The 24,848-nt window shown below is 42.9% G+C and overlaps 1 protein-coding gene across 2 annotated transcripts in view; it reads right to left on the bottom strand.

Moving 5' to 3' along the window:
- The window catches only part of galnt1 (UDP-N-acetyl-alpha-D-galactosamine:polypeptide N-acetylgalactosaminyltransferase 1), a 155,251-nt gene extending 134,406 nt beyond the window's left edge, over positions 1 to 20,845 (bottom strand). The window contains exon 1 of one of the 2 annotated variants that reach the window (XM_072692097.1): positions 20,193 to 20,845. The gene's annotated coding sequence lies outside the window, so the exon portion shown is untranslated. Of the gene's footprint in view, positions 1 to 16,645; positions 16,733 to 20,192 lie in introns of those variants that run through there. The other variant, XM_072692107.1, reaches the window with a different exon arrangement.
- Between the last annotated feature and the right edge of the window lie 4,003 nt (positions 20,846 to 24,848).

The following is a 24,848-nucleotide window of genomic DNA, read 5'->3' as shown; positions in this document are numbered from 1 at the left end:
CCTATAGACAGATATGTCTATAGATGTATGGTCTACAGATGAAACACAGACAGACAGAGAGATAGGCCTAAAGATAGACAGACAGACAGCAAAGGTTTGCTACAAAACTGTTCATTTGCTCTTCTTCACTGTCGGATCATGTGAACGTCTTGATCCATCCAACAACCCAAACATCAGCTGAACGGTAAAAAGCTCACAGTGCTCGCTCATTTCTGTCTCATAGTACATCACATCACAGTGTGTCGTGAAAACATTTGCATTAACAGCATATTGTGCATCCCGACACACAAGACCGCAGAGCAAAGTTAATGAGCACTGGCGAAGAGCCATGGGAGTGACCCGAGAAGGTAAGTTGCTATGGAGACGAAAGGAGCAAAGAGAATTACCTCTGAGAGCTGAAACGGCACAGACGTCTTAACAACATATAGCCCCTGCGCGGACCATCCCGAGTGTTTTTAGTTTTAGTGACGACACGGAATAACAGCTGTCTGACGCTGGCAGAAACCCAGCACTCAAACTTGTATTAGTCACACAGACAGAAGACTTGAGTCATAAACAGAGCAGAGCGCTCCACTCGAGCTGTTATCTGAAACCTCAATTCAACTGTTGCTTTAACCTTTGCTGCACCACTTTCTTCTGAGCCTCAGTCATTCAGCACCCTGGTCCACAAAGCACAGCGCTTTAATGTGTGTGTGAGTGCTTAACATGTGTTCAGTGTTACAGATGTTACAAAAACACCTGCATCTCAGCAAGCTTTACATACCACCTATACCACAGACACAGAGACACACACACAGAGACACACACACAGAGACACACACAGACACACACACAGACACACACACAGACACACACACAGACACACACACAGACACACACACAGACACACACAGACACACACAGACACACACAGACACACACAGACACACACACAGACACACACAGACACACACAGACACACACAGACACACACAGACACACAGTTTGAGAAGGAGCACATATGGAGGTAACACATTTGAGTGATTCTAAGGATCTGGTGCCCTTTAAGCTTTTAAGACATCTGGTTAATATTCTCAATTAGGAAAATCACTAAATGTACCTGACTCACATTACGCAGCAGATTAACACCTTTAATAAATGAAAAACATTTAAAAGGTCTTCCACGCTTCCTGACAATTACCAGCATTCTGGCATCTCCCAATTGATTTACATCACATTCATGTAGATTATTAAAAGCACGGATTAACAAGAGCCTATTGGCACTATGCCTAATGCCAGGTGTGGGCTAGAGGGGTATCAAGCCCCTCAGCATTGAGCTGTAGAGCAGTGGAACTGTGTTCTCTGGAATGATGGATGATGCTCCTTTCAATACTTAAGTATTCAAGATAGATATATATATATATATTCAATACTTACTTGGGGAGTTGCTGACTATATGAGGCAGCGCTCATCCAACGTTCTAACCTTACAAAGGTCCTTGTCTCTGAATGCAATCAAATCCTTACAGCAATGCTTCAGAATCTAGTATAAAGCCATTCTGGGCAGTAGAGACTCCAGGATAAACTGTTTTTAATACCCTTGATTTTGGAAGAAACAATGAATGAACAGGTGTCCCAATACTTCAATGCCTTTCAATTCAACCCCGTAACACTGCCATGTATCCCCCTGTAAAATAAAAAAGAATGGTTTGATCCTTCTACTCTGGTTTTGAGGAAGTGACATCATCAAAGTTGCAAAGTTTGACCGCAAAGTTCAAACAGAGGTAAGATTATCTTCCCTCTTCTCTGCCTACAAAAACATTTGTACTTTCAGCTCAAGCTCATCAAGCTCAATATTTCATCCCTGTTCCGACTTTCTGTTTCTGAGTTATTCTTAGTTAACAAACGTTGCCATAAACATACCTGGCGTGGTGCCAAGCACAGAAATATCTGATGTGAAAACATTCGTTTGCGCAATAGAAGGTTCCTGCTTCAACCTCCATCACATTCCTGAACGTGACTGGGTTGGATGGTTGTTGCAGAGCTGAATGATTAACTTTTTACATCTTCACAAAGGCGTCTAGTCCTGAGAATGACTCATTTACATTCATTAAAAGCTTTAACCAATACATTTACAATCTTCAGAAGATTCTACACACTCACCTTTTCCTTTTTTTCCAATAAATGGCTTATTCCATAGGTGTGTATTTTGCTATTAGCAAATGTATTACACTTTAACCTAACATTAGCACAGAAATGGAAAACTACCTGTACGTGCTGCAGGGCAAGTCTACAGACATGCATTAGGAATATTAAACTGGGCTTATGTAGGTCCGTTTAAAGCATGGGGTAAATTAACCTTGTACAGGCTCTGGAGGCGCTGGAGACTGACTAAAGGAACCAAAACTCAAAGCAAAACAAGAAATCCAAATGTGTCACCTTACATAAGCATCTAGCATGCTTTTCAGATTATAGCAGGGCTTCAATGAGTGCCATACAGCCATGACTGACTATAAAAGAACCTACCGAGATGTTGCTGGCTGCATCCAAATTCTGTACTACTTCAAGGCAAGTCCTGCCCCTGGCTTCAGTGGATGAATTTGCATGTAACTGCTGAGAGAGCTTTATCTCTACAGGTAGATAAAAACAGTCCACTTCAGTGCCTCTAAACTAGACTGGTGTGACCTCAGAGATACACAGTTTGAGGACACCCTCTATTCAGTTAGAGGAACTGTATTAGTCAGATAAAGCAAATGTTGCTTTATGGAAATATGTGACTCTTAGCTTTTTGCAATGTCCAGCTTCACGTCCCTTAAAGCATCTTCTATGGTAACAAGAGCAGGTTTTTAAAAATGTATGGGCCTTCGGATTCATTTTCAAGACTTGCAGTGCAGTGAACACACACACACACACACACACACACACACACACACACACACACACACACACACACACACACACACATTTAGCAAACCTGCCCAGAGCAGTGGGCAGCCACTGCTGCAGCATCCGGGAAGCAGGGCGGGTGAAGCTCCTTGCTCAAGGGCCCAACAGTGGCATTTGCCAAGCCTGGGTATTGAACCCACAACCCTGTCATCAATAGCCCAGAGCTCTTACCGCTAAGCCACCACTGCCCTGTACAACAACACCACTTTACACAAAATGACAAAAACAATACCATTTCTTAAACCTTTAAATCTTAAATGAAGTAGGTATGTTTTAGTCCACACCGTCTGGTTCACTTTAGTAACAATGTCAACACGGCAAACGCTTGATGGGCAGTGTTCACTGGAAACACGCTGAACATATATTGTTCATGGACCAGCACAAACCAGGTAGAACAGATGTGACTGTACTGGTTTACACGAGTGGAACAAATGCTCTGCTGCATTCATCTTGTAAAAGTACAAAACGTTTATAGAAGAGCAGCAAAGGAGAAAAAAGGTAGAGGGAAGGTAGTAGGGAGCCGGAGAGGGGGCTGAGAGAACATGAATAAGGGATAGACAGAGTGAGAGAGAGAAAGAGACAGAGAAACAAAGGAAGGGAGAGAGAGAGAGAGAGAGAGAGAGAGAGAATCAATCAGGATCACAGCATGCACAAACACTTCAGCGTGGCACCTACCCACCATGCAGCAGCATGTTAGACACATGAGCATCTGCCAACTCTACGCTAGCCAGGCGCGCACACACACACACACACACACACACACACACACACACACACACACACACACACACACACACACACACAGAGAGAAGTGAGAGAGAAATGGAGAGGATGCATCTCCCTTGAGAAGGACAAGCTGTCAGAGCCCCTACACACAGCCACAGGCAGGGCCAAGCATGAGCGAGTATAAATAACATAAGGAATTGCAGGACAGTATCATGCAGGCAGCCTCTCTCTCTCCCTCTCTCTCTCACACACACACACACACACACACACACACACACACACACACACACACACACACACACACACACACACACACACACACACACACACACAGAAGTCTCAGGCAAGGCCCAGCTGACTCTCAAATATCTCGGGTAAGTAATAGGGCTGCATAATAATCCATTTTTTATCATTATCATGATACAAGTTTTTACAAGAGACACATCGTTAAGGCCTCCAATGATGGAAGAGATCACCTGCAGTACAGAAACACACTGCTAGAAGTCCAAACAAGGCCTTTGGCCTGTTCTCCACATAAGTAGCTGATAAAACCTTTCAACTTAATGGCCACACACACACACACACACACACACACACACACACACACACACACACACACACACACACACACACACACACACACACACACTCTTAATTTCTGGTCAATAAAAATGCTTTAGCTAGTTAGGGAATGCTGCAACTCCGTACCGACAGTACGGACACAGACATTTATTAACACTTAAAAAGTCCAAAATTAGAATCAGCTGCAGCCTGCAGACGATTAAAACATGGGTCAGAGAGGATTTTGGAGAAGCCGGTCTTATTTAAACCTCAGACATTTATTCTGGTTTGCTCTGGATTGTTGAAGTGAGTGGTGTCCAAGTATCTCTCTCTGAGGCCTTCAGAAAGAAGGTGGGGGATGCAGAGGAGTCTGGCAAGGGATTATAAAAGATCTCAGAACACTTAAAAATCAGCCGCTCATTGAAATGTGTGAATTTCACATTTCACATCAATTCGCTGACCAAACCCGGTCTGACCGTGGCTTTAGTTGCTTTCCTTTCTTTAACTCTCTTTAGTCTTGACTGAATTCAGCACAAGTGGGATAAAATTCAGCATTATTCAGCATTATATCAAAGCAAGAGATCCTACAAAGCGGATTTCATCATTTTGTTCTTTTATTCGTCTGTTAAAATGGCCCTAAATCAGGGGTGGGGAACTGCAGTCCTGGAGGGCTGAATTCCTGCACAGCTGTGCACTTTTCCTGCTCAAGCACATCACATTCAAGTGGCTGCGAGTGGGTGTGTTAAAGCAGGGAAATCAGCAAACTATGCTGGTCCCCCACCTCTAAAATGTCCTAAAGTGGTATTTTTGGTATACGTCATACTACAATACACACAGTGTTGTAAATGTTAGCCGTACAGAAGCATGCACAGAGAAACTTTACAGTAACGTATTTTAACACAGCCTGAAGCAACGAGCAACTACCATACAATAACATTAGTTTCCATTAAAACGAAGAGTCAATACTGGTCTTACACCAGTATACGCAAGGTCTTACACTCATACACCAGTATAGATGACACTGTCAAGCACTACATTGCCTCAGGAGTTGGTGCTCTATTTCTTTTTTTTTAGCTCTCTCTCTCACCATACAACAGAAATACAACTAAAGCTGTATGCCAAGTGCTTTAGGCTTTAGTCCAGAGACGAGTGCATGGAGAGTAACAAACTTGGCTCTAGACTAAAGCCTAAAGCACTTGGCATGCAGCTTCAAATGCTGCCCCCTTTTTGAGGTAAAACTACTGAACATAACTTTAACTCTTCAAAGTTTCCCATGGGTTACATGAACTGAAATAGCTCTTCTTATAGTCTGTATAAAATTTTCTCACTGAAACGAATGAAGGAGCTACAGTCTCACATTAAAAAAAAAAAAAAAAAATCCTGCATTTTCAGAATTTCTCTAATCTTATAATACACACACATCTATGCCAAATATCTGTATGGAAATGTATAGTGGAAAAACTTGCATATATTAACATAGGGATGGCTTTACTGATCTTTATGACCCCACTTATACTTCTGTATGAGAAAAAAAAAATGATGTACTCCGTCACTTTCTGTGTGACGTGGAGCACAAAGTGAACTGTCCGCTATCATGCAAGCAACGACATGACAATACTAACTGTTAAGGTGTGTCCGATCTTTGTTAGTCCACATCGGCACCATCGCTGGGATAGCGCTTACTCATCAGCCTGTTACGTGTCTGCAGAGCTGCTTCACACTGTACCACTCTCTATGAGGGGGGGGGGCTAGCAACCACTCACAAGTCACATCCACTATATGTCCAAATGTTTGTGGACACCCCTTCTAATAGATGCATTCAGCTACTTTAAGTCGCACCTGTTGCTGACACAGACTGATGCACAGCTTGTCTAATCTCTGCAGAGAAATATTGCCAATAGAATAGGACTCCCTGGAGCAGATCAACATGAACCTATTGGACCATGCTGCCTAATGCTAGGCGTGAGCTAGAGGGGTATAAAGCCCCCCAGCATTGAGCTGTGGAGCAGTGGGACTGTGTTCTCTGGGATGGGGTGTTGGTGCTCCATTCAATACTTCTGGGATGAGCTGGGGAGGTGATCATTAAACATCCTGACCTAACTAACACTCTTGTTGCTGAATGCAATCAACTCCTCAAAGCAGTGCTCTAAAGTCTAGTAGAAAGTCTTCCCTGGACAGTGGAGAGAGACGGTTACTCCATTAAAAGCTGGATAAACTACTTAAACCATGAATAAGCAGGTGTCCCAATACCTTTGTCCATATAGTGCACTCGCTATTGATACAGAAGAACTTATATAATAAATGTACTCTATTGCATATTTATAAACATGTCCATGTGCATCGGTGTCAGCAGATACATTTACAGAAATATTTAATAACAACATTGGTCACAGTTCCCAAATCAGCGCATCCTTAATACTCAGCCCCATCAATACAGAGTGGATTATATGTAAATGAAAGGCATAAACAGCACAGCAAACAGTCATAGCACCAGACGTCCGTGGGTTAAAGACTCTGGTATATTTTAAGGTCTTGAGCTGATCAGCGGTACCGAAATTCTGAAGCTGCGAGTAATTGGATTCAAACTCAAACACCTGCACAAAGCAGGGCTGGCACTGAGGCATGAACTGAGAAAATCACATCAAGGATGGAGATCTGGAGTAATCTCATTTCACAGAAGCTAGAGAACTAGAGTGTTCTGCTAATACACATGATCTCCCCACACATACACCACTTGATCTTTTTACATGCAACACTGACCAGTAACCCGAGCCAAACTTCCCAGCATGGAGAGATGACCTTAGAAATGGTGACACCTCTTTTTGCTTCAGCAAGCATGAGTAAGCAGTCCAAGCCTCAACTCAATATGTGGCTTCTGTGAACATCACATCCCATCGAGACCGGTTTGGAAGGAATAAACTTCAGCCTGACTTTTCTGATGTACAAACTGTGGCTCATTGAAGGAAAAAACAATGACTTCCATTTTAATGGAAGTTAATGTAACACACTTTATTCCAAGGCCTTTTGAAGCATTTCTATTGGTCTTTTGTTCCTGAAAATCTGACACAATGTAAACAACAACTGTCAGATTTATATTACATCCAAAAGTGAAACATAGCTCAAATGGTGATACAGGGTTTTGCGGGACAGCGACGATACAGTGTCTTTGGTAAGGTGTTGGGCCATCACAAGCTGCCAGATTAAAATGAGCCTTGGCATTGATTCTACCAGTCCTTGAAGCAGGTACCTACGGTATTTTCTCAACTGGTATGGTGATCCTGTCCAAAATCTTCCATATGTGTTTAAGTGGGTTGTGATCTAGTGACTGTGATGCCCATAGAATTCAATGACGCCTCGCCTCATGGCCTGGGAATGTGGGGACAGTCATCCTGGAAATGTTAATGACAGGATAAAGTGAACAGCCAAAATAACTTTGTATTGTCCTGCAGTGACGAGTCGAACCAGAACATACCATAAAAATGTCCAAAACACTATAACCAAGCTACTAGCAAGAATATGGTGAAGGTCCTATCCATCCCTGAATGTGCATTTGCTTTTTGGAACGAGGGGTTTACACACTAATGGCAGTCCGACTAAAATAAAAATCTGAACGTCTGACAGTCAGATCACAGTTCAGAGTTCAGAGTCTTGGCTAAGTGCACCCCAGCTGTTGGGGGAGGAGAAGGCGCTGTTCCTTCACTCCCCTCACCCCCCTTTCCGGCAGGTCCAGGGAATCTAACAGACGGCCTTCCGTTCCCAAGCCCACTTCTCCGATCTTCAGGCCATGCCTGCTCCCCCACACATACACTTCTTGCCAGTCCAGGGGACTGATCAGCGATCTTCCTGTCCTAAGGCCACTAATCTAATCTTTAGGACATGGCTAACCCAATAAAACAATAAAAAAAAAATCATGCTACCATATTTCCACACAATAACTAGCAGGACAATTAGGCTTAAAATGTAACCCTTCAACCTGGCACATTAAATCCCATCGTCTTGATATTAGCAGTTGAGCACTTTTGTGATTGTGTACACGTTACTTTGTTCATTGCCACGGAACAACAGATGCTGTAAAACTGAACATGACTGTAGCTGCGTCCAAACTGACACAGGTAAAGGTAAAGGTGCACATCTGTCACTGTACTATTTACAGCGAAATGTGTCCTCCGCATTTTACCCATCTGTGGTAGTGAACACACACACAAACACACACACACACAATATGGAAATAGGGGCAGTGAGCACATACAGACACCCAGAGCGGTGGGCAGCCAACTCCAGCGCCCGGGGAGCAGAGAGGGCGACAGGCCCTGCTCAAGGACCCAACAGTGGCAGCTAGCCGAGCCCGGGTATCGAACCCACAACCCTGTGATCAATAGCCCAGAGCTCTGACCGCTGAGCCACCACTGCAGTCTTAACCTCCGCTAAACCAAGGCGTCTAGCTGCAACTCTAGCTGCAAGAACGCCTATACCACAACCATCTTGTGTCCTCATGTCCAGAGTGTGGTTCGTATTGTGTTCATACTCCAAACGCTCATACTCAGGTGGTCTCGGTCCGCACCACAGGTCGAAAGACAGTGCTCATACTTACTCTAACGAACTGCACTAACAGAGCAATTCCACCAGGGTTAGTTTTTAACTGAACCAAAGCTGACGAGTATAAACGCACCCTGGTTCGCTTTGATCCTTGATCAGCTGGGCCTGTTTACTCCATGTTTATGTATACGTATATATACACATAAATAAAAGGTTTTTGACATTAATGGAAACATTTTACCAAATGACTGTAGGACCCTCAGAGTCAATGTATCCTCTCAAAGAGAAGAAAGGGCAAAAAACACAAAGAGGAATCCTGGGGAGAAACCTTTGTGGCTTTCAGGTTTGTGACTGACTTTAATCTTTCTTCAGGAGACGTGCCTGTCAAAATAGCAAAACCCAAAGGAGTCACATTCTGTCTCTGAATGAAGGCTGTGCTACTTTTCCATCAGTGCTGCACTGTACTGAAGTAACTTGCTGTTGGGATTAGTCCTCTTTAAGTAGGCCCACAAGTCCACGCTAATTAAAGGCGTCTTGTTTTTGGGCCTCTTTACTTTGTGATGTTTATAGGCGTGACTAAAATGTCTGAGGGTCATACAATGTTCTAAGCTGTCCAGATGCCTTCCATGTCTTATTTAAATGTCCTGCTCCTCCCTTCAGAAACGTGGTGACATTCAGTTTGACCCCCCACACCACACCTCCCTCCCCCGCCACCCCACCCCAAAGCAGAGAGCAGTTAGTTTAATTAAAAGAACAATCTTGGTTCAGTAGAAAGACCTCCAAGATCTCCACCACTGTGAATTCACCATCTGGTTCAATTCACTAGACCCTCCACAGTGAGGAAGCGAGACTCCACTACTAATCCAATTAGAGCTGATGTTTATAGGCACAACTACAACGTCTGAGGGTCGGTCGTACGCTGTTCTAACTTGGCCAGATACTTCTTATTTACTGTCCAGCCTCTCTCTCTTCAGAAATGTGATGACCCACCAAAGCGTCCATAGGTTTGTAACCATAACCTTCCTTAATCTGTCTTAATTTCATTCAGCCTAGTGTGTTCGAAACCCCTCACTAATGGCTTAAACAAACCATAATGCAAAAGCAGTGCAATATGTAAAAGCATGCCAAGATGGGGCTTGGCTAGTCTTCTCAGCAGGTCACTTTTACATTCCACTCCTTCACAGCCGACCTCCTCACACTGTGAGCAAAGTCCGACCTGTCACAGTCCCCGCAGGGATACAGAGGGTTGAGTTAGTTTGATAGATCTTTGCCCGTGCTGCTCCTTGAATGGAGGGTAGAGGTGCTAGCCTGTTAGCCTGTGGTATTGTGTTACACTGGCTGTTAGTGGGCTGGCTGCTTCCTAGCTCAGCTTCTTTAGACAGGCCTGGCTCTGTTCCCTCTTGGCAAAAGATGACCCATTTCCACAGAACACTATCTGTAACGAGAGAAAGCCAGGAGCGTTGTCGAACTCTCCATCCATCTCGCTCTTTCTACCGCACATGCGCGCATGTGGTGTGGCGATACAAGCAGCAGGGTATAAAGAAGGCACGCGCTCACCCTCATACATAAAAACTGCAGGGATGTCAAACTGTCAGCATGGGTTCTTCACAGTATACTTTTGCTCCAAACAACACTGCTGCAACTTACTGAGTTACTGAGCCTCTCCACTGAAGCTCTGGTTTCTTTGTGCAATTCAACAGATGTCCATTACCATCACGTCACATAGCACTCATAAAAGACTGCTTATACTTCAACACCATAAGTACAGGTTGCACAACTCTGGGCCTTTCTGAAGCTCCACTTGTTTGGAGCCCATTTTTATGAGCTTACACTAAACTGACAAAATTATTGGGACACCAGCTCATTCCAAGGATATATTAAAAAAAAAAGTTTATCCTGTTTTGTTGGACTAACTGTCTCCATTGTCCAGGGAAGGAGGATTTGATTGATCACACCCCCTACCCCCCTTCACCCCCAACTCCCAAATTCATCCCAAAAAAAGTCATATTCTTTTTAAGAATGCCATTTACCCCCTTTTATTGGTGCTCCGATACACGCAAAGACAGAAAACTGTGTGGCATCGGCAGGCAGCCAACACTCTCAGAGGAAAGCTTAACAGATGTCGGTGCAAGCCAACATCAGCTAATAGTGAGGAGACAAATTGTGCTGTCTATGACTCCAGATGCTGATGGCAAGGCGGCATGGCTCGGGACTTAAACTCGCGACCCCCCGGGCTACAGAAGCAGCACATTAGACCACTGAGTCATTCTGGGCCCCAGAGAGTCCTATTCCAGAGGCAATGCTTCTCTACAGGGACTAGACATGTTGCTTACGTGTGCACATTTGCACATCTGTGTCAGCAATGGGTGCATATAGCGTATCATCCAACACTTAGCTTAGTTAATCAATACTTCATTATGTTCATTTAAAAGTGCTGGTTCAACAAACCCTTGCACTGGCTGGGGACGCCGAGGAGAAACCTAGGTTTATAGTTTACGTACTGCACTGTTAAAAAGAAAAGTGCTACAAATGGATCTTTGAGCAATGACATAGCAAGACTACTTTTGGTCCCATGAAGAATCATGACTGTAAAAAATGCAAAAGGTTCTCCACATTCACTAATCTAATAAACAACAATAAACAACAGAATATGAGCTCCACTCAAAGGTTTTATGATGTACTTATAAGCCAAACATATGCAGAACCACACATTACCCTGCACCATCATGCCAACCTCCATATAGGCCTGCTAGCCTAAACAAATCCTTCAGGGGAAGATGGCGAGCTCATCAGTTACGTTTAATTCAGAGTCCAGATCATATTAGAGATACAAGAACGGCAGAGTAGAGCAGCCGACTAGTTTTTTTTAACCCTCTTTGTTTTAATTCATCCAGATCCACAATGGAAACAACTTTGAGATTTCTGCTTGTGATGCTGGACAAACACAAACCTAGACGGCCCTTTGGCTTTCATCATCAAATATCTGAAACCGTAGTTGCTTGCTTTGCTCTTAACATATGAAAATAATGTCCATGTGTGTTCTACACTGCATCCCCAGCCTGTTCACTTAAGGCGGCTGTTTCAATTCATCATGGCCTCTTTGTGTTTTCATATGAATCCCTATCACACACACCTCCCATTTAGATCAATGTCTCAAGTGACAGTGATCAGACAATTAGCATTCAGTATTTAGGTCCTCTGCACTTGAAGGCTTAATTATTCTTCATCTAAAATGACTGAACCTCTCCTGAGAGGCAGAAGGGAAGGAGAAAAAAGGTGAGAATTGAAGGAGAACAGAAAAGAGGGCGTTTCTGCTGATGAGCTAGACAGGGCACGACTGTGTGGGAAAACGTTGATAAGAGCCGGTCAGAAGGGCCGGACTATCATCAAGCTCACAAAGGAATCGCAGATTCTGCGCTAGAACAATCCTCAAACCTCGGAGGTTAAGCTGTCTTGTTAATGTCTCCGCGTTCGCCGAAGGGCAGGTCGGCCCCCAGGAGAGACGTCTCAAGATGAAGGGTCAAGATATCAACAGCTTAGAAAAAAGAAAAGAAAAAAAAAAATGAAAAAATGATGTCACAGCTGCTGATAGGGCACCTAATGATGGAGAACGTGCACCGCTGTCCAACATGCTAGAGATCAAATCTAGCCTAATGAGCTTTAATTTAATTACAGAGCAGCATGGCAGAGAGCAGAGACAGGGGAAGATGTCTGTCAACATGTCCATTAGTCAAATTAAAAGAAAAGTCTTGGTTCAGTAGAAAGACCTCCAAGATCTCCAACACTGGTCCAGTCCACTAGATTCCTCCTCTGTGAGGAAGCGAGACCCCACTAGTAATCCATTTATTGCTCCATTTCCTCTGTCAAAAACAAACATTACCAATAGCACACTCACTTATCTCCCTTATTATTTGCTTCTTAACGTCAAAACACATGTTGTCTATTGTCTGCTTAAAGCTTAATAGGCACATTATTACTTATTATTGCTGCAATTATTTATCCCTGAACGATACTGTGACTGCCGCGAGGAAGAGGCGGGTCCAGGAAGCTTTGGGGAAAACATCAATGTTTGTTTACTGGAAGCTTGCAAACAATCATAGCACTAGAACATGTGCTCGGTGGCTCTCAGGGACAAGTCCACATACACTAAACCAGCAGGAGGTAATGACCTGAACACTGTGCACTGATGTTGAAATTGTGGGTTGATGTCAATGTCCAATATTTTTCTAGACAAAAGTATTTGGACAGTTCCTCATTTATTGTTTCTTGTTGTAGTAACTGTCTCTACTATCCAGGGAAGGATTTCTAGTAGACATTTAAGCATTGCTGTGAGGATTTGAATGAATACAAGAGACAATGACAAGAGCATTAGTGAGGTCAGGATGTTGGAGGGTCACCACCCCATCTCATCCCTAGCTCCCCAACTACACTTAAGGCATTTAGCAGACGCTCTTATCCAGAGCGACTTGCTAAATGCTACTTGCTATTTACCCAAGAAAAACCTCAGCTAGTTTAAATAGGCTAATAATTTAAAGATACCTCTAAGTTTAGACTCTACTAAACACAAGTCAGTAAGAGGAGCACTCTGCTATTCACCCAAGTACTCTCAGAAGAGGTGGGTATTCAGTCTGGGTTTGAAGACAGCGAGCGACTGCCGTTCGGACACCCAGGACAGAAAAAAGCCTGGACGCTTGTCTTCCATGGATTTTGAGGGATGGCGGGTCGAGCCGAGCTCGAAGGGCTCTTGGTGCCGATCGGCTTTTGACCATTGACAACTACTAGGGATTGGAGAGGTGTGTGTGTTTGCACATCTGTGTCAGCAATGGATGCAACTTAAAATAGCTGAGTGTGTTTATTAGAAGGTATGTCCACAAATATCTGGAAATACAGCACACATGACTGCTGAAACTACACTCTAAGCAACAACAGTAAACCTCTTTTTGGTGCTGGATAGAGAGAAAGTCCTAGATCAGTTTTAAAAGGTTTTAAAAAGAACCATCAACAAGATGTTTTCTACCATAGAGAGGAACCATTTAACCAGTCAGTTAACGTTGTCATGGTTCTACATAGATCCAGTGCCTTTACTAAACAACCACTGAACACTCATGTCGTAGAGGTGCAGAGGTTGATGTGGTACTCTCCATCACTATTGTCTTAGGCAACTATCTAGGTAACAATAACTAGCCACACTAGCTGGCTAGCTTATTCATTACATTCACAACACAGCAGTGCAAGTGTTACTGCTAAATGCAGCCAACAACAGCAAGACGAAGAACACTATAACAAGGACTTTTAGAAAATGTAAATGAGCTGGAGAACCAAGAAGGGCAACTTATGGCAGTCACTGAACATTCATTAATAGAATTGATTTTATGCCAAGCCATCGCCGCTATTCCACTATAGCTTCCAAAACTCACTAGGGTTATCAGGTGGTGCATTTCTAGCTTCAGCCATAGCAAACCAAACACTAGCTTCAGACACATTGTGCGCACATACTGGGGTCACATCAAGGCACACCATGCGCCACTGCTATGCTCTAACTTACATCTGGGCCTCTGTCTGACCCTACCAAGAAAGTGGGGAACTAGTGAGCATGCATCTGTAACCATAAGCTGATGTAACTTCTTCCTGTGCCAGAAGAGAAGTAAGATGTAACTTGACCACAGACGTTCCTATAAAAGCAAGTGTGATCGCCAAGTGATGCCAAACTCTTTGGTAACTTCTTAATTTGAACAACTGTTCAGAAGTTTTAACCGGAAGGGCTTGCATCCAAAAGCTAAAGCAGGCCAGGAAAACTCTTAAGACACACAAGTGTTTGGCCAATTTAGATATGATAATGAGCCTGCCTGGTTGGTGCAACTCAACCAAAACGAACCAAATCACTTTCCTGGTGTCGGGCTGCTCATGATTTGTTTCCAGCACTTTGTTCTGCAGATAACGGGTCCCTTCTGTCTTATCCACACAATCAGCACCTTTTCAGAGTCGTGCCTCAACCTGAGCTTCGATATCAAAGTGCTCCAGAATGTGCCAGTTGGCAAGACTTAATCAAATCTATTACAGAATGCCACTCAGATCGCAGTGCCTCCACCTCTGGTAACGGCCGAACAGCAGGGGTATAAATCCGTCTGCAGGCGTAGATTTGATTCTGTAGATTCTCAGATATCACCATGACCCAATTGGATTCAATTTGACACCACGCTTTTTAAATCAAGTCAATTGGAAATCAGAAACCAAATTCCCTTCAATAACGTGGCGAACATCTGAGTGAAACAGGATATACATGGGGGAAATAATTACAGACGGGATGTGATTTTATCCATCGAGATTTGGTTGGATTGTGACAACTGGGTGGGACTACTTGTCTCCTGTAACACCTCAGACATCCACACTGAAGGAGGGGGGCGAAATCCTGGCAGTACTGGAGACACGGGAAGATGAGGACAATACAAAATCTTTGAACTATGAGGTGGCCATCCTTACATCAAATGTCCAAATGTTTGTGGACACCCCTTCTAATGAATACATTGATCTACTTGAAGTTGCACCCAGTGCTGACACAGATGTGCAAATGCGCACAGCTTGCCAACTGAATAGAACACTGGATAGAACTGGAGTAGACAGATGATAAACATGAACCTACTGCCATCATGCCTAATGCCAGGTGTAGGCTAGAGGGGTATAAAGCCCCTGAGCTGTGAAGCTGTAAAACTCTATTGTCTGGAATAATGGATGGTGCTCCAGCCAATACTTTTGGAATGATTTGGGGGGTTTGGGGGTAAGGTTGGGTGCCGATCATCCAACATCCTGATCTTACTAATGTTTTTGTCGCTGAATGCAATCAAATCCTCACCGCAGTGCTCCAAAATCTAGTAGAAAGTTTTCACTGGACAGTAGAGATGGTTCAACAAACAAAAGCAGGACAAACTCTTTATAATACCCTTAATGTGGAAGAAACAATGAGCAGGTGTCCCAATACTTTTACCCACACTTTTATTTTAGCCTGCAGGCACAGTGAGGCAGCTGGTGTGTTTATTTCATGACAGGTCAAGGTGGAGGAGGAAAAACACGCACTAGTATTATTGATTAATAATAATGTTCACAGTGCACGGTGCGCGGTAACGCAATCAATCAACGGAAAGCGTAAAGAGGGGGGTCTAAAGACTGCAGAGACAGCTCAGTCTTTTAAAGCTGCCGTACTATTGAGTATTTTGAGTTGTTCTTCGATAGTAAATAGAAAAATGCTTAGAAGTGGTTTTGCAAACCTATTAAGCACCCAGTTATTTTATTTATTTTTTATTTATTTATAAATAAATACATACATTTCATGCACAGTTTTGGCTTTATATACTTTATACTTATATTAAGTCTTATCTTAATATATATATATATATATATATATATATATATATATATATATATATATATATATATATTATGCCTAATGCCAGGTGTAGGCTAGAGGCTAGAGGGATATAAAGGGGTATAAAGGCTGGAAGGGTATAAAGGGTATAAAGCCCATGAGCTGTGGAGCAGTAAAACTGTACTGTCTGGAATGATGGATTTTATATATATATATCCTTATCCATATATATCCTTACTTTTACTTCCTTACTTTTCTTATTAGAGAGGACTTATCAATCAGTTTTGGGGGTTTTGGACAATAGTGCTCACGGTAGGTCATTTTCACGCACCCCACTCTTATTATTCAACTTTGCCAGGACAAATACAGCTCCACACTCCAGGGCATCTGTAACCATGGGATGATCTGATCTGGTTTAATATAAACAAGACCAAGAACAAACAAGGTTAGACTGTCTTACCTAACATATTTCTACATCCAATTGTTGGTTTGGCCCAAAAAAATGAGCACAGAGAGTATTACTATAATCGATTCCTACCTTCCACCACCGCCACCTTCACATCCACTCCTGCCGTACACGCTAATGGCTCTCGTCGACTCTACGGCTCTTGAAAGCACTCTCCTGCCTATCCTGTTAGACGTATGACTTGTAATTCAGTTTCAACCCTCTTACTGCTACGGCGTGTCCGGGAAAGTGAGTCGGCTGGATGGAAACAATGGCATTCCTGTGCTCCGTGATGCCAGGTGCCGGCGGGAACACGATCTCCTCCATCTGCAGTGTGTGTGTGTGTCTGTCCCGGCACATATTCGGCCAAACCCAGGGAGCAGCGAGGCAGAGTCGTAGAATGGCACCATTGTTCAGCGGTCACTTCATGGGACACTCACAACCACAGACATACTCACTGTGTAAATGACCTCTCACACACATGCACAAATTGCACTGCAATGTTAGGAGTGTGAATCCCAGACCTCACACACATTCCCCATTTGATTACAATTGATTCGGAAGCGAATTAATCATGCAGTCTCAAATTTCACCACAATTCCATTATTTTTGGTACACTTTGGAAATATATTAAATAGAAAAATATGACCAACTTCTCAAATCTTCTGCACTTTTTAAGAAAATAATGCCTCAGAATAAAAATATTTGTGTAGAGGAAGAACAAGAAGGAGTCGGGAGTTGAGTCGGATGATCAGGGATCAGTATGCAAACAATGTGTGAGTATTCAGAACGAAATGAGAAAACACCTCAAACTTTATCTAAGCACCTCAAAGACAGACCTCCAGGTCTGTACACAGAATTCAAGGTGAGCGAGATTCATCTAAGCGTTAGCATTACTGTTAGTGAACTGCATTCAGGGCTCGTAACCAATGATATTCGGAAAAAGAGCCTGCAGCAACCTCTGTGGTTTTCTTAACAACAGAAGCACCGCGCTGGTTCGTCCTACTTATACCTAGAAGTATCTCTATACCGAAGTACAGCACGGCTCGGGTCAGCAGTCAAAACCCTGCTGAGTGTTTATGAAAGGAAGCTGTTACGGACATATGATGATCGCTAGACCACACTTCATGGTTATGAGCCAATGCTGGACTTGATACTGGAAACCAGTTCAGTGCGCCAATCAGCAAGTTTTTATGCCCAGGCTGGGTTTTTTTTTTTTTTAATATTAACATTTTGTCATATTATTTATTACACCCAGGCTATTAGCATTCATTTTTTTCATATTTCAGGCAATGGGGCACTGCAATAGAAATGCTATGCCACTGTACAGATGATCTGTACTAGATTTTTGTGACAGTTTTATTTTTTTTATTATTTGAAGAGAAGAAAACACTATCACACTTCATTAACCTAAGACTTCATCACACTCTTGCTGCTTGAAAAAAAAATCTAGTTTATATTTATTTATTAGTTTATTTTTGTTGCGGTATCAAATCTGGTATTAGAAATCATAGAATTTCAGTATTTCTGGTATGGCGACATTTCTGCTTTTTAATCATCTCATTTATCAACCTTCTGTTAGAAGGTATCTGGTTCTGATCACCACCACTGCGAACAATTCTGACTCTGTAAGGTTCTCTCGAACATTTCACACCAAACCACTCTGAATGGCTGTTTACACATTTACAAAACTTTAATTATGTTCAGAATCTGAAAAATATAAGTGGATTTCCCTCTAATACAGACAACAACACCAACAATTCTGCTGGAAAACAGCATGAGAGTTTTACTGTGGCCTAAGAAACTGCTGCATCCTTCAGTAAATATTATTCCAATTGATTCTGATCAATTATAGCATTCGAAAGTAGCACAGCTGACTCTGTGCTGGCTCTGTACTGTACTGTCACTCAGTCACTTCACTGTGTAAAAACTCACATACTGAGGTCACTAGACACACACACACACACAAACACCGTTAATGTTGAGGATGTGCATCTGCTGGGCTGCTGCGAAAACTCCTGCTGAGGGAGGGAAACAGCAGGCCGTGTTTTTAAGGCCCCTGTTTTGTGGAATATGATTCACTTCCTTCAGATGCAGCCAAGGCCTGAGCTTCAGAGGAGCCAATTCAGTCAAACACTTCAACATCACGCTCCATTCAAACTCAGTTATGAAGCTCTTCCTGAGCTACGTGGTGGATAATCAACATGCCTTGATGGAAGCGGTGTCATATGGTGACCCTTTTTTAAGTTAAAGGGAATTTTCCTCCCCAGTGGGTCCTGTTTTGGCCATGACACCTGGCCAACCAATTACCCCAAAATAACAACCACACACACTCACACAACAGCCCGGAAGCTTCCTCTCAAAGCTCACCCTGCACCGCTGGCTCTAAGGGGAAGAAGCCTAGCAAAGGATCAGTGGATAAATAATGGATGGTCCATTCTTCTCGCTCCTCTGAGAAAACATGACAGACCCCTTTCCTCGGTTCCCTTGGCCTCTCCTGCCCTTACAGCTTCCATCCTGGCTGGCTGGCAGGCTCCTGGGGCCAATCAGCTGCCGGCTCCGCTCTCTCATCTCCTAATGGGCTTTGGAGTGATTACTGAGACATAAGAGCATCTTCCGACTCCACGATCAATCATCAATCGCGCCAACGGATCTTCAAAGCCGCCCCGTCCGCACAGCTCCAAATGTAATCAAGCCCAGAGATGCTGGCAGTGCCCACCAGAGCTGCGCTCGGAGGCTGTCATACTCTGTAAGCCTGACTGACAACTTATTGAGCGGTGCAGGCCGTGTTGTACATCCTGGCAAGCTTTGGTGTTCAGCGGTGAAGGCCGGTTGCCTGCTTTCTCCTGTCATGTCATCAGTCGCTATCAAGCTCTTAAGTCTATTAGCAGAGACACACTAACACAGGGAAACTCCTTAACCAGCGCCACTTGGTCCATACTGATACCATGAGCAGACCTGTATAACGTGACGGACTCACATATACAATACAATGAGATATACAGACATACACGATAAGGACAAAAGTATTTGGACAACTGCAGACTCACCATTTCTTTGAAGGGTATTAAAACCCTGTCTGAACGGTGCTGGGAAGACTTCCGGCTGTGAGGATTTGATTGCAATCAGCAACAATCGGAATGTTAGTAAGGTAAGGGGGACCACTATTCCAGAGAACACGGTTGCACCACAGTTCAATGCTGGGGGGCTTTACTACACCCCTCTAGCCCACGCCTGACATTACGCATGGTGCCATAGCTCGTTTATCTGCCCCAGAGAGTCCTAGTCTACTGGCAATACTTCTCTACAGGGACCAGACAGGCCGTGTGTGTGTGTGTGTGTGTGTGGGGGGGGGGGTGTCAGCAATGGGTGCAGTTTAAAGTAGCTGAATGCATGCATTAGAAGGGGTGTCCATAAATATTTGGACACAGAGTGTAACTGAAAGTGAACATATTTAAGGATGTTAATGGTGCATAATTGGCTGTCTAGTTAAAGTTGGAATACAAATGATAAGCTAGCAAGTCATTAATAATCTAGTAAACAGCTAAACGCTCAGAAATCCACAGTGGAGTCACAAGTTAGCTAAGCTACAGCACAAGTTCCTGTAAAATGACAACAGCCACCCCCTCCGGACACATACCGTTACCGAGATGTCGTGTGAATGTGCAGGTCTTTTCCTTCTCCAGAAAGCTCACAAACGTCGGAAAAGTCGCATTCCGGTTCCCTCCGACCTTCTCCACCTCCTCCTCCCCCTCTGTGAGTAGCTCTACAGCGGACGAGCAGAAAATGTCTCTTCACTCCAGACAGAAAAGGAGCGCAGTCCTCCGCCGAGAAGCTTCCCCGAATAACGGACGTCCGTCCGAGCTCACCGCTACACGCTCTGTATAGCTAGATAGTTATCCGTCCGACGAGGGTCTGTTGAAAGTCTCTGGCTCTAGCTTGATAAGTGTGAGAGAAGGGAAGAAGGGAAGGGAGGGGAGGGGGTTGGAAGCCTGCTAGCTAGCCGCGTCCCGACGAAGAACGAGGGGCTCCCATGCAGCCTGAGACGGCGGCGGTGGTGGTGGCGGCAGCGGTGGTGGTGGTGGCGGCGGCGTTAGCTACCTCCCAGCAGACCGTGTGATTCCCCGCCTCGGAGAACAGCTCCCGGCAGCAGTTTGCTTAATTTAGTTATCGCCTTCAATAAGAAACAACGACCTCCAAAATTGGCCGTGCCCGGTCGCTCCTACTGGCGGTAATCGTGAAGTGTAGCAGGCGAAGACAGAGAGCGGATACTCCGCGTTGCTGGTGCTCTGCTCGGGCTGGAGCGCTGAGTGAGCGCCGCTGCTCGGCGGAGGAGGAGCCGGAGGAAACCCGCCCACCTCCTCAACCCGGAAGAAAACAGTCAGAATGGGTCAACAAAATACTAAATGACAGATAAATGAGTGTCATTTACCGACGCGGGCAGTGGTTAAGCCTAATATTTCATAATAATAATAATCCTCCGAGATTTGGAGGTGGGGCTCTCTTTGATTCCTACGCTCTGATGACTTTTTATGTGAGGTTCGATTCAGTTCATTGAACCGAATCAGTCGAACTCAATGAACCGTCCGATTGAATCGACGTATAAACGTGCGGGATTTTTTTACTATTTACTATTTGTGTTTATTATTTATTTGTGTTTACATTATTTACATTAAAAGTCTTTTTATAAGGCTTTAATTTTATTTTGACTACACATAAACATGTTATATGACCTGACTTTAAAATAAAATGGCCAAAAACCTTCTGAACTTTGAATGGAAGTCAGTGTAGAAATATTTTTTTGCTTATATACTGATGCATTGATCAGAGAATTCATTTATCATTGCCTAATTCACATAATGTTAAAAAGTGAAAAGGATTTTTTTTTTGTTAAACCCACAGACACTTTTAGGACAAAATGCTGAACAATATATAAGACTTACAGTTTGCAGCAAAAACTTCAAACATGTTGTTATTAATTTGTTATTATTTTTGTTATTAATTTGTTATTATTTTGTTAAGTTGTTCTTACAGATGCAAGATTACAGCAGTTTAGAAAGGTTTATGCCACAAAGTTACAACATTTGAGAGTGGCAGCCTCAAACCTGCCAGTGACTGACCAGAAGTCCAGAGCCTGACCCAGATTTGAGAATGTAAATCTGAATGTCTTTATAATAACAATGAAAACTACCATTATTACAAATGATCTAACCAAAAAATAAATACATAATGTGAACAGGTAGGGACCAAGGACAGACCTCTGGGGCACGCCCTGATCTTTTTCTATGGGCCAAGCAGTTATCTTTGGATGCCTATATACAACAGTTGTTGCTTATTAGTAAAACAGAGGACTGAAATGGCTAAGCCAACGGACTACTGCATGAATGTCTCGAAAGAAATATGTCACGTTTTATGGTTTTAAAACTGTCCAGGCAGATGATGACATTAAGGTGACTGGCATCAGTAGAAATTAGGAGATCATTGACAACTCTTAAGAATGCAGACTCAGTATTGTGTAGGGTGCAGAGGTCAGACTCACAGAGCTCATCCCAAAAGTATTGGATGGAGCACCATAATTCCAGAAAACACAGTCCCACTGCTCCTCAGCTCAATGCTCGGGGACTTACCCCTCTAGCCCACGCCTGGCATAGCCCACAGAAAAGTGTCATTTTTGATTATTTGGTCAAACTGATTCTCACTGAGTGCATTTTTTGTACCATCTGTGTAACCGTATGTCTAAGTTGTAGATTATGGGATATTGATAACAGGGTTGTGGGTTCGATTCCCGGGCTCGGCAAGCTGCCACTGTTGGGCCCTTTACCCTCACTGCCCCTAACACATGTGTGTGTGTGTGAGTGTGTGTTCACTACCAGATGGGTTAAATGCGGAGGATACATTTCGCTGTACAGTGACAAATACGTGCACATTTACCTAAACAGGTTGTAGATCACAATCCACACCTTCTAACTACATCACTGTGTCATCCTGGTGGACCAGCCATTGGAAATATATAATGGGGCTGATTTAGCCATATTATCATTACTTCTGTTGTTGAGCGTATCAGTGATTATAACAGTACACCCGTGCATAACCATGGACCTGTGTGGTGTGAACACCTTAAAAAGGCTTCAGCCTGCCAAAGTGTTACCACAGAATTGCCCCACCAGTTTGTACAAATGTCTCTTTTTTTGCCCACTGGACAATTATTAATTTTTTAAATAAGCTAAATATCATACTTATGTATAGCATTATGGTACATTTAATGCATAGGAAAATCTGTGTGTAATAGTGGAAAATAACACTCCAGAATAGGTGGCCTTATCAGGTATAAGCAAAACTACAAACCTGCAGTAACATTTTGCAAGCTACTTTGATAACATGAGAACTCACACTGGGAATACGAATGGCTGTCAGTACACTTACGCTATATAAAATATATACTGTAACGCATTTTGCATTTTGATTTCAAAATGGTTGAATTTGCTTACAGTTATATGGCCTCTTTTCTGTCATGTGTTTGTGCTGTATGCTTTCCAGGTCCTTCTCCATTACTAACAGATCAGATGTTTGCTTGGCCTGAATAAATGAATCATTGAATCACTGAATCAGACAGTCTATTCATTGTAATGTAAGAATCTGAAGTAAGAATCTATCTTTCATACTAATAACCGTATATTGTAGGTCTATATAGAATCATAATATTGCAAACTTGAAACTCCTATTCAAATGTGTATGTATGTTTACTTACTTTAGCAATATACTCCTACGTGGGTCATTTAATTCCAATTAAAAAACATTTACAACACATTTAAGTCTACCAGGTGTTCAAAAACAGTCATCTACTTTTCGTCTTTAGCTGCCAAATGTTGTGTTGCAGGTTCTGATAACGACATGGAAGAAATGAGTGAAACCTCTGACAGTGTTTAATTACAACTGCGACACAATTACTGTCTGATCTCAGAATAAAAATCTGACAATAGGATTTTATGGGCCAAGAAAGATAAGTGTTTGTCTTGGCAGAAGCTCATGAAGGACAGACACAGTAACCAATCAAACAGATGACTTAATATTACATCAGGATTGCCATAGACAGATGCCATAATTCATTAGCCTTGCTTAATCAGGGATGGAGCAGAAGCATTTTATCTCATCAGCATTAAGATTCATTAAGGAAATGGCCTAGTTAATCATTAGGCTAAATTGCTTGGTTCTAAGATAAGCTATAAAAGCTGTAGAATAAGTCTGCTGGGAGCTTTGTGTGAATTAGTCTAGCAGACGTCCTTCCAGGAATTTACAGTTGCAAAATCAAGCAAATTCAACCAACTTCTACAATATTTGCAAGAGCTCCTATATTATATGCCGAACGCATGGTGAAAAACAATGAAAGAGTGTTGCTATGCTACACCAACCACAAGCAAAATATGTCATGCAATATCTTCAGCACAATATTGTGCTGGTGGTTGATTTAGCATAGTGGTTTTCCATCCCAATGGCAAGGTGGGGTTTAGTACCTTGGCACGAGGATGGCAGTGGGGTCCTTGAATAAGACTCCTAATGTTACATTTGCTTACCTGTGTGAGATGGATCAAATGTAAATCACCCTGGATAAAAGCCTCAGGTAAACGCTGTAAATGTCATGATATTTAGGTACTGGCCAGAACCTTGCTCTGTTGTCCTGCAATCGCTAGTCCTGTCTATTCACAATAGGATTCACACAAGATTCACAATAAGCTCTGAAAAAAAAACTTCTTCCCTTCTTTTGAAATCAGATTTGAGTCACTTGCTCTGACTGCCAGCCCATATCGGATTTTTGGCATCTACATTGTATCCAGGTTGATTTTTGATAGGCTGGACGGCTAAAAACGACATGAAATCTGATTTTTGCAAATCAGATTTAAACCACATTTGGAGGTGGCTTGAAATGCGATTGTAATTGGATTAGTCTCATTCTGGACACACTGGGCACTCAAACTGTGTCTTATGCATCCCTCACAACACGTCGACAACAACCACATCAATTTGAGAGCAATTTCTACCTGTCCTGCTGCTGCGTATGAAACCAGAGACGTTTTAAATGGGGAGACCAGGCACTAGTTGGAATATCCGTTTTACTGAAAAAGTCCCACCATTAAAAAAAAGAGCCAGGATGAGTTGTTTTTTTTAACAGCTGTTATCAGGGATTTAAAACGTTTTTAAAACAGTAATTTAATCTTCAGTTTCCAATATTTTGGAAATGTTAATTACTTCTCATTTATATAAATAAGAGCATGGTATTGTGTGACTGGAAATAACTGCC

This window comes from Salminus brasiliensis, chromosome 1 (genome assembly GCF_030463535.1).
Source record: "Salminus brasiliensis chromosome 1, fSalBra1.hap2, whole genome shotgun sequence".
Lineage (NCBI taxonomy): Eukaryota > Metazoa > Chordata > Actinopteri > Characiformes > Bryconidae > Salminus > Salminus brasiliensis.
Note: the sequence above shows the minus strand (reverse complement) of the source record. Positions and strands in the feature narration are given on the sequence as shown.